Consider the following 10219-nt stretch of genomic DNA (forward strand, 5'->3'; position numbering starts at 1 on the left):
TCTTGCCAAAGGCTGCGTAGCTGGAGTTTAACGGCAAATAATTTCTACATAGAAACCAGGGTTTTGAATTAGGACCAGTGTGGTATTAAGTGCTCTCCACCTGTATCCAAGAGGAATCCACAAAATAGCTCCAAATCTGCCCTGCGTTTACCATGAGTAAAGCCATGCAAACAAATTCCCAACAGCATCGAAGCACAGCCAATGTTACAGCGCTGGCAATACAATAGTTGAGTCCCTTAACTGCACAACCCCAATCCCAGAAACCTTACTATAAGCACTCTCTGCCTTTCACACTTTTAGATCCTTTCAAAGACAAATCACATACATCGGCCTCTCGAGAACTGCAAACAGCACCTGGCTATTGCTCTTCGATACCATTACTGTGCCACCATGTGTCGTCAATCTACTTCAGGCTTCCCATTCCATGTTTCTCTGAATTCCCATCCAGTTTCCCTGTCTGCTGGGACCAGCCTTGTATACTCGTATTGTGGTGTGGCACTTCAATGAGCTACTTAATTTTGAAAGGTCACTTTATTAGCAGCTCTTCATCACACAGAAAATTTGCCTTTGTATCATTATTGCTAATCAAAATGGAAATGTGAGGCAAACCCCTATTTCTGAGCAAAGATAAAGCCCCCACTGGCTTTACACATAATAACCCTGCCAATCCTCATGCACTATAACCTTCAGAAAAAGCCATGTGCCCCATCTGCTCTTTTCATGTTAAAAAAGGAAGATGGATGTACTCTACCTACACTCAGTTTATGTAACAGCAGCAAAGGGGAGACAAACGTATTCAGGGAGTTTATTGCCTTTTTTTTTCTTTGCTTGCAATTACAGCAATTGCAATTTCTACATGCTCTCATTTCAGATTGTTTTATGAGACGTCATAAGATGATAAAAATGAGGAATAAATAGCTTCCTGTCTGATCCCATGAATAAAATTGAATCCCAATGAATAATAAAACCTTGTACTTATAGGGCTGTGATTAAGACAGATTAAAAAAAATGGGCCCTATATTGTGCTGAAATTCCTGCCATTCTAGTGTCTACTAGAAGCAAAGCCTGCGATCCCAGCCAAGTCACAAAGAAAGCTGTCTGTTACACACAACATTCTTGCTTCAGGCATGACAGCCCCATGATTTCATGGGGAGTGGGTGGTGCAAAATCATGATGGATCAATTAATCCCTAAGGTAACTAGATCTAGGCCAGGGAAATGCCTTGGAAACACGGGCAAAAATGAGACTTTAACTGGAAAAACCTGGTGATCAAACCTGTGGTGCAAGAGCTGTGCAAGTGGGCAGATTAATATTAGCTCACAGGGCAGCAAGCTTGCATTTGGATAGGTGAGACCTAACTGGTTTAGTGGCCTTTATAGATTTTATATTGTTCTAACATCTTCTGTGTGAAGGTAGGAACAGGTTCAGGCAACGTGAAACAGAGCATAAAGAGAACACAAGTAAGCCAAGAAAGAAAACAAGAAGTACTTTTGGGACATGGCATTAACTGTGTTTGTCTAGCTGGGAAAGTGGAAAAGCTGCAAGCTGCAGATTACAGGGAAGCCTGATGTACCGAAATCAGTGGGCAAAATCCATCTCTGGTGCCATTTTATGTTCTTGGTATGCTGTCACTTCAGACATATCGCAGTAAATGAGTCTCACCATACAGGACTGAAAAATTAAAGAGCTTTTGAAAATAAGGCAGATAATGGAAGAAATTCTCCCTCTAAAATAACAAAATCTTTAGACTGTGAGAAACAGCCAGGCTACTACCAAATGCTGAGAGCAGGGTAGTAACTGGGCAGTGCTAAAGAACACAAAACATGAGCGATTCTTTGCCTGGCTAAGCACAAAGGGAGATGGGACAGACATGCTCAGGCTCCTCTTTCCCCAGGGAGAGAGGAGTATCATCATTTCCTATGCTGTGCCAGAGTAAGGAATCAATTAATGAGGATGTCTGAAGACAGTATTTTCAGAGCCAGATAGGAGCCATCCCAGATTTTGCAAAGAGATGAAAGATCCATGGTGGAATTATGTGGAATAATTTTAAGTACAAAAGAACTAGAAGACAAATTATTTCCTAGATTAGAACCAAAAAAGATTTAACAGAAGTCTAATGGGAATGGACAGTAGAGACATTAGAAGTGACTTCACAATTAAGATTGCTTTGAGAACTGTGCTTCAGATGGACATTCTTGTAAAATAGCGTAACAAAGATCACATTCAGGCGCCAGATTTGGCATAGTAACTCCTCACACGATCACTGACTTGCCTCTGAAAAATGTCAAGAAAAAAGACAGAGCAATTTTTGCCTAGGGTTATACTCATATGGTCTTTAGGGGCAGAGTTCTTTTGAGATGACTGCACAGTGGGTCAATCCATGCCTACTGTCTGTAGGCTTAATACAAGCAAGCCATACTAAATAACATTGCCTTTTTAATTTTTGCCTTGCTTTCTTCACATTTAAACAACTAATACAGAGTGATTCAGCCTTTTGGCTATAGAACCATACATAATATACAATTTAAACAGCAAGGAAGGAGCTGGGGAAGAAAGCTGCTGTTATCTGATGGCAGCCTGTGCTGGACAACCTGGAACTAAGGTGACACCTGGACATCGCTTGAACATCAGGTAAATAGGATATCCAAGTCATTGCTATATTACAAGATTTCAAATTCTATCTCAGTAAGGACTCAAAGCAGACCTCAGCAACATCAGACCTCCACAACATGAGCCTAGAGACAGACCTACCAAGGAAGATAAAAGGGTTGGGTGAGGGGTGTGTGCACACTCTGGATGAAACTGAAAATGCAACACATTACCAGTGTCAAAGAAAACTGCAGCAGTAAGACAGCTTGATATACATGAAACATCACAAAATTTGCTTTTCAGCATGAAATTTCTCAACTTTGACCTCAGTGAATTCTTTTGTGATATCTTTAATAATAGCCACTGGAATATTTTAAAGTCAACAAAGCAGTACTTCAATCAGCCATCACCACATCGAAGTATCCAGATGCCTTCTAGTGCTAGAAGGAAGGAAAGAACTAAGAGGTGCCTGAGAGCAGAACCACATGTTCACTGCAGCACTCCTCACCGTGTCTCCTTCCCAGCTCTGGATGATCCCTCTCTATGTGATGGCTCAGCTTCCTACCCGAGGCTCTGTAAAAAATGCAGAAGCACAGCTACCCCCAGAACCCAGTAATTTTGCATTAAAGATCTGCAAGCTCATATGTCTGCCTTAGCATGGGAACACCACAGTCTAGCAGGACTAAACAGCAATGCCATTCTTATTTTTATGACTTTCATTGCAGTCTAAACTTTGTGTCTTTATTTTAATGTAAACCCCTACAGGGAACAGCAGAGTAAGAGAAGCCTTAGATCTAATCCTGATTTCACTGAAACCAGCAGCAAAACTGAATCTTTTTTAGATGGCAGCAGCTGCCTCTTCTCATTACTGATTTATTCACTTTTATCACTGTGGCACTGGGAACCTCGGTCACAGCTGGGGACTCCGCTGTTTTCCATGCTGTACAAACACAGAACAAAGGCAATACCCTGTCTTCAGAGGGCTGATAGCTAAATCTGAAATGAATGCTGGAGGGGCAGAAAAGAGGAGGAATCCCAAGAGAAGAGGCAGCACTATCAGTCAGCATGACTGATATACTGAACTCCGCCAGCTTTTCTGTAGACAGTATTAAAAAGGAGGGCAAGGAAGGACAAGAAAACTAATCAGGTCACACTGCAGACGTTTAGAAGAAATCCAGCTTCTGCACGAGGGGTGACATGGGACCAAGCACAAAAGAGCTGGTTTGAAAGCTATTGGGCTGGGATGGCTGGGACACAGGGCTGAGGAGGCAAGAGCTGAGCTCCAAGCACTGTCTGGGAAATGCTGGCAAGGCAGTGACAACAGGGCAGCAGCACCAGGGGCTGGAAGAGCCAGGCAACACCACAGGGCACTGTGTGGTCACATCCAGACCCCTGCAGCTTGGGTGGGAGGGTCACAGCCTGGGGAAGCCCTGCAGCCACTTCCTGCCACCCAGAACATGCCAGGCAGGCATGCTGACTCCCTCAGAAGGTCACCAGGACCTGTGGCTAGTCTGTTTATAGACTGTATTGATGTTGTTTTCCCTGTCCTGGTCATACAGTTATAATGATAAAACAATGTGTTTTTTTTTTTTTTTTTTTTTGCTTTATTTTACTATTTTGAGCCATTTGCTTTATGAATAACATACCATAGATCTGAGGTACCCTGAGGGACCAAGTGGTATCTGCCACACATGCCGTGTCCCATGTGCAGGACCTCTTCTCCCCCCCGTGTCCTGCAAAAATTACTCACCACAACCTTTGACTACCAGTTGAACTAAAAAACTGCAAGGACACCTACACCTCCTCTTTTAATGAAGCCTAAAATCTTTCTTATGTGATTTAAAATTCTTTACTAAACATCTGTCCATGGACTCATGCCAGCTGACTGCTCTTCAATTTCATTCATACTCAGGTAGAAAGTTTCTTCCCACTTTAGTCTGTTTGGCCCTTAGCTGGGCGAACTGCAAGGTCCATACATCTGCTGTATCCTCCAAATGTGGATGGGTACTTTCCAATTGCCAACAATAGTTAAAAATGCTGCATGCACCTCTGATAGTCACCCTTACACTTGAAGATGCCCTAAGGCATCCTTCAGGGACAGGGAAAAATGCTGTTCAGATATTTCTCAGTCCAGTAGCTCCAAGCTGGTGTCCAGGTCAGAGCAGAATTATCCTCTGTAAAGTGGAGCCACACAACAATCAGGTATACTGCTGACATGAAAAACAGCAATCACACAAAAACAGCACAGCAAAATGAACAAACTATTGTAGCAACTAGTCTGGGAACCCAAAGCAACCCATCAAGGCGGGGTGTTTTCCTCCAGTCCCAGGGTGATAGTTGCCAAAAACTGGTAGAACCAAGTCATGCCTGTTCTTGGGATTCCCACCATAAACTGCCAGAACTCAAGCAATTTGAGTATAATATGCTGTAGCACTCACAGGCTGGTTAGACTGCTGCTCTTTTTTTTCTGGACCAAGGAGATACAGAAGACCCTGGTCCGGACCCACAGCCAGCTCCCAAGAGTGCTGTTGGGTGAGATTTTGTGGTCATAGCCTGGCAAACACAGGGGACAAATGTACTGGGGAAGTCACATCCCTTGTTTTCATTTGTTACACTTTTGTAACTCCACAATGCTTCACTCTGGAGGTGCAATAGGTGAGCTGCAAGCTTGCATCTGTATTTTGTATCACGGTGGCATCTGCAAAGGATGAGAGCACGTCAAATCCCTTCTCATCAGCAACTCTCTGCAGACCACCAATTATGTCAGAGGCCACATCCCATGTTCCAGATGTGTAAATTCCCGCAAGCTGGAATTGCAATGAGGCACACCTGGATGCATGCCAGCATTTAAATAAGCTGGTGACATCTGGTCAGGGCTGCAGAGGCACACAGATAAACAGACTGGGCTCGCTGCTCTGCAGCACAGCACGCAGTACCAGAAAGATGGAGATGTACAAAGCAGCCCAATTAACTCACCAGACTGAACAGAGGAGGGCGGCCCGATGCTTTTGAAGGGGATTTGGGCAAGCTAGGATGTCAAAAACTGGAATATTGCACAGATACTGGAATTCATATCACAAAAAATAAACTATATTGTCACCTTATGCAACTCTTCCATGCTGATCAGAAATTGCTGCTTTCCCACCCTGCCTGTCAGGTCCAGATTCACCCAGTTTCTCTGCAGAGCCCAGGGAGCAGTGATGTATTTTTGTGTTGTTGAGGAGGATGTAGAATGGCACGTGCATGAAAGGAGAGCTGCAGTCACCACTGAGCACTGTGAAAATGTTCCCTAAAAGGCTTCCCACTCCCTGAGGCACAGCCAGACCTGGCACACTTGTCTCCTGCTGTATGACAGCTCACTAGCAGGGCTGTAAGAATGCCCATGTGAAACTCCCAAACCATAAAGCTACATTTCAACACGGAGCCTGAAATCCAGCAAAACAAAAAGGGAAACCAATGCCTGATCTCTTGAGAACTTCCTGCCACAGAAAATCAGAGCTGCCACATTACCACTCAAGAAGAAAGGATGTTTTGGCCAGACTCCAAATTATTAGAGCTTTATAGGCCAAAACGAAACATATTAAAAGTTCTTGCAAGCCAGCTGGTGGGCAATTACTTCAGCAGCTTATCACATTTTCCACTATCTACAGTTTCTGAAAAAATTTATGAGGAAACTCTAGGTAGCTTAATTGCAATTACATAGCATAGAGGTGAGAAAGGCCAGAAGCCAAGGAGTGAAGCTGTTGCACCTTGGAGAAAAGGACCCAGTGCTCCTGTCAGACACAACAGTAAGTGTAATGCATTACTGGGGTGAGAGGCCAGGAACACACCAGACCTGTGAAGCTCTGAAACAGAGGCAGCCCAATTTATCACACCATGGGATTCCTGCCGTTTCTCCCTCCCTGCTGGCTCCAAGAGCCCGGCGACTTGGGACCAGAGGAACTCACAGTATCAGTCTCCAGGATCACAGTAAAGAGATACACTGCCAGAGCCTGCTGGTTCTGCACAAAAGCAGCACAGCAGGTCCATGGCAGAACCAGCAGCACACGAGCTAAAGAAGGGGCCTCAGGTTCCTGTCCTTGCCTCCAGCGAGGGAAAAAGTGAAAATGAGATCCTACAGAAAAAGCTAACTCTGAAACAAGTAGAAAACTTGTTTTGTTTCCCACAAGCTGTGACCAGGACCCTAATCCAGCTTACAGAGGGACAGGATCAAGAGGAACTTTACATCACTGAGACCATTAGCTATTAGCCAGTATTTCCATCCTGCCCTCTCTCCTTCCCATGTGTTTGTGCCACTTATTAAACCAACACACGCCAAAGACTGTTGACCTTTAGGACAAGGAATGTGATTTCCCAGCATTAGAACTTCAGTTTCAGACTGAACTGAGTGCCCAGACACCTTTAAAGGAGCATTAATGAAGCCCGGTGACATTTTCGTATGCATGTAAATGTGCACACAGCAACAAGGCAATGACTAGGCTGGCAAGGAGACCTAGATGCTGCTTTGGGCTATGTGGGCAAGCAATGCTCCCCCTTCATGGAAACAGACAATGAACTGAAGTGTAACAGAACAAGGATCCTGTTGTCCAAGCCCATCCCAGACCCTGGATGAGAACAGGACAGGGTGTTATGTGCAAACATACAAAAATACTGCAAATGCAACACAGCCTTGAGCTAGGGTCTGGATGTGTGCCTGATGGGACCTGGACTGAGTAGGGGGTTAAATACAAGCCTGGGGCTCAAACACTTTAGTGAGAATTGTGGAGGAGGAAATATTTGAGTAAGACTGTCCCTGGCTCCAGGCTATCTTCAGAGAAAAGTACCCATGCACTCAGACTTGGCTTTAAGTCTGAAATCAGTCATTTTTTCTGCATGACCCTCAGCAAGTCACTTTGACTTTTTGCCACTAACTCATGTTTATAGTGAACATTTTCTTGTTTGCAGAAAAACAGATGGCAATTGTATCTCCTTTCACTGCCTGTTTACAAAATGAGCTCTTGAATGTCCAGTTGTGCAGTGACACTCTATCAAGCCCTTTTAAAAGCAAGGTGTCTTATGGCCCTTTTTCAGCACATCCTGTTTTCCAGGACTCTGGCTTTTTCCCTTCCATTCATCATACCCCTGCCATATCAAATGGCCAATGTGAACACTGAGTGCCTGGCAAAGCATTTAGGTGCTGCTTGAATCACTCACTCAATGCATTAATTAAACAGGCAGATGTTTCTCTTTTGATATTGAGCACTCTGGCACACTGCAATCATTCTTCTCAGTTACGAAGAGCCAGGCATAGGCTAGATACACCACAAAAACAGAAGGGAGACCCACACAAATGATCTTTTATCATGTTCAGTAGCATTTGGTAGGAAGTTAAAGAGAACCAGCTTTCATTGCCAGTCTAATACATGCAGCATACAAGCTTTACTAGCTTATACTTATCTCCAGACAAGAGGAAATAGGAGCAAAAGTACGATTGTGGAGCATACTTTTAAAAAAAATAAAAAAATAAAATTAAGCTTTGTGGCAATAGACCTGCAAAGCAAGAGATCGATTTGCTAGTGCTGCCTGGGGGTGACAGGAAGCACTGCAGTGAAACTTACACTGAAAAGGGGCAGTGAAACTGGTAAGGAGAAAAAGGATTATATCTTAAAGGACAACTGTCAGCCTATAGCTGACAGCCTATAGCACAATAAATTCAGCCCTTTGGATTGATCCAGGCCACGTTTAAAATGCTTGATTCAAGAGTGTTTTAAGTATGTGCTGCATGGAGCACACTCATCCTTTTACCATGTCCAGCATTTTAAGCACTCTGCTCAAATGTGCCACGCTGAGCACCATCAGCAGCTCTCCCAGATAAGCACAGCACGTACCATTAGGATGGATCCTTCTCAGCAGGGAATTGCACAGCACCACTACGAATAAGGTTGGTTATGAGGCATCAGCCCTCAACTGTATTTTGCGATTCCACAATAATTACTACTCAAAGGAGTACTCAAAGCAGCTTGCAGCTCTATGCCACGTGCTCCAGAAAAAAAACAAAGAGGAAGAGATTTAAGCTTTTTCAGCAGTAAACCAAAAACACCGTTCCAGCGGGGTGTTCTGCGGGGTTTTTTTTTTTTTTTGCAGCAGTCACAAAAGGTTATGCATGTAAAAATTAATTACGTGAAGCTTACAGTGTGCGCGTTCTGAGGAAGCAGGAATAAGGCATGTGGGGTGAACAAAGCAAGGAAGGGACGGATACAAAGCAAGTCCATAGAGTGCCATCACCCTACCAAACCCTGCAACTGCCAAGCGCTCGGCACTGCCGCAGGAGGAGCGCGGCTCGTACCGCTGCAGGCAGACAGCGGCTGCGCCAGAGCTGGGCACTGCCCTTGCTAACGCGACCGCGGGGACACGATTCCCCGTGGGATCGTTCCCCTGTCCGGGTTTGGAGCACGATAGAGGCGGTGCAAGAGGACCGGCGGCGTTTCCCCTGCAATGCAGCACCGGAAGGCTGCAGGGAGCGCCAAGGCTAAGCCATGGGGCACCGCAGCAAACCCACACGGAGACGCTCGCAGGGTGACAACGCCGTCCCCCTGTCTGTACCCCAAGCGCCGGGGGCTGCCTGAGGTGGCAGACAGGGGGCCGCGAACCGCCGCCGGGGGAACGGCGGCCCCGCCGCAGCAGGAACGGCTCAGAGAGGAAGCGCCTCAATGGACGGGCCAGCCAGCGCCTGCAGACGAGTGCGGGGTGCCCGCATGGGCAAGAAGGGGTGGGGAGGGCACCCGGCCGCCCTGGGGAGGAGGTGCCGGAGGCCGGGGTCACAGCTCCTACCTGCTGCCGCCGTGCCTCCCGCCCGGCGCCGGTGCTCCCGCCGCCATCTCATACCTGCCGCTCCGCCTCCCTATTGGCCCGCCGCACCACTCCCTAATACCCGCCCCGCTCGCGACGCGAAATTCCATTGGCTACGACCGGCTCTGCCCCGCCACCATTGGCCGGTTCGAACAGGCAACGGCTGTTCCGCACGAACGAGGGGACGGATGGGCGGAGCGGCCGCCCGTGCCGCGCGCGGCATGCTGGGAGTGGTAGTCCAGCCGTGGGCTCGAGGGGGGCAGCTGCAACCCCTTCATTTAAAGGAAACTTCTAAAACGTGGCTCACATCTCACCGACGCAGCAGGATCTGCCTGAGCCTCCAGAGCTCACTCAAAGTGCTCCGAGAAGCACGAGCTCCCCCATAAACCTCAGCTGACATCTCAGCTTGAATATTTTTTATCTTTGCTCACCACCAAGAGCAGAGGAGGAGGAACAGAGACGCTAGAAAAGCAGATTAATTTATTTCTTTTTCCAGGGTCCATCCAGGGTCCCTGCACACTTGTTATACCTGGCTTTGCAACCAAGACAGATAACTTTTTAGAAACAAGTGAAGTGCAGTCCAGAATGCTGAAGGGACTATGACTTAAGCTGACTAGTTTTGTTTTTTTTTTAATTTCAAGATTTCAGCTGGAGAGGCCCCTTGGCATTTTAAAAATCCACACTTAATTATCTTCCTGCCTATAGTTAGAGCATAAACACCAGGGTTCCTCTTATACTGTCGCCGCCAGGAGGCTTTTCCCATCCCTACAGCCTCCCCGTGTGCCAAATCCTGACTTGATAC

This window comes from Heliangelus exortis, chromosome 7, assembly GCF_036169615.1.
Source record: "Heliangelus exortis chromosome 7, bHelExo1.hap1, whole genome shotgun sequence".
Lineage (NCBI taxonomy): Eukaryota > Metazoa > Chordata > Aves > Apodiformes > Trochilidae > Heliangelus > Heliangelus exortis.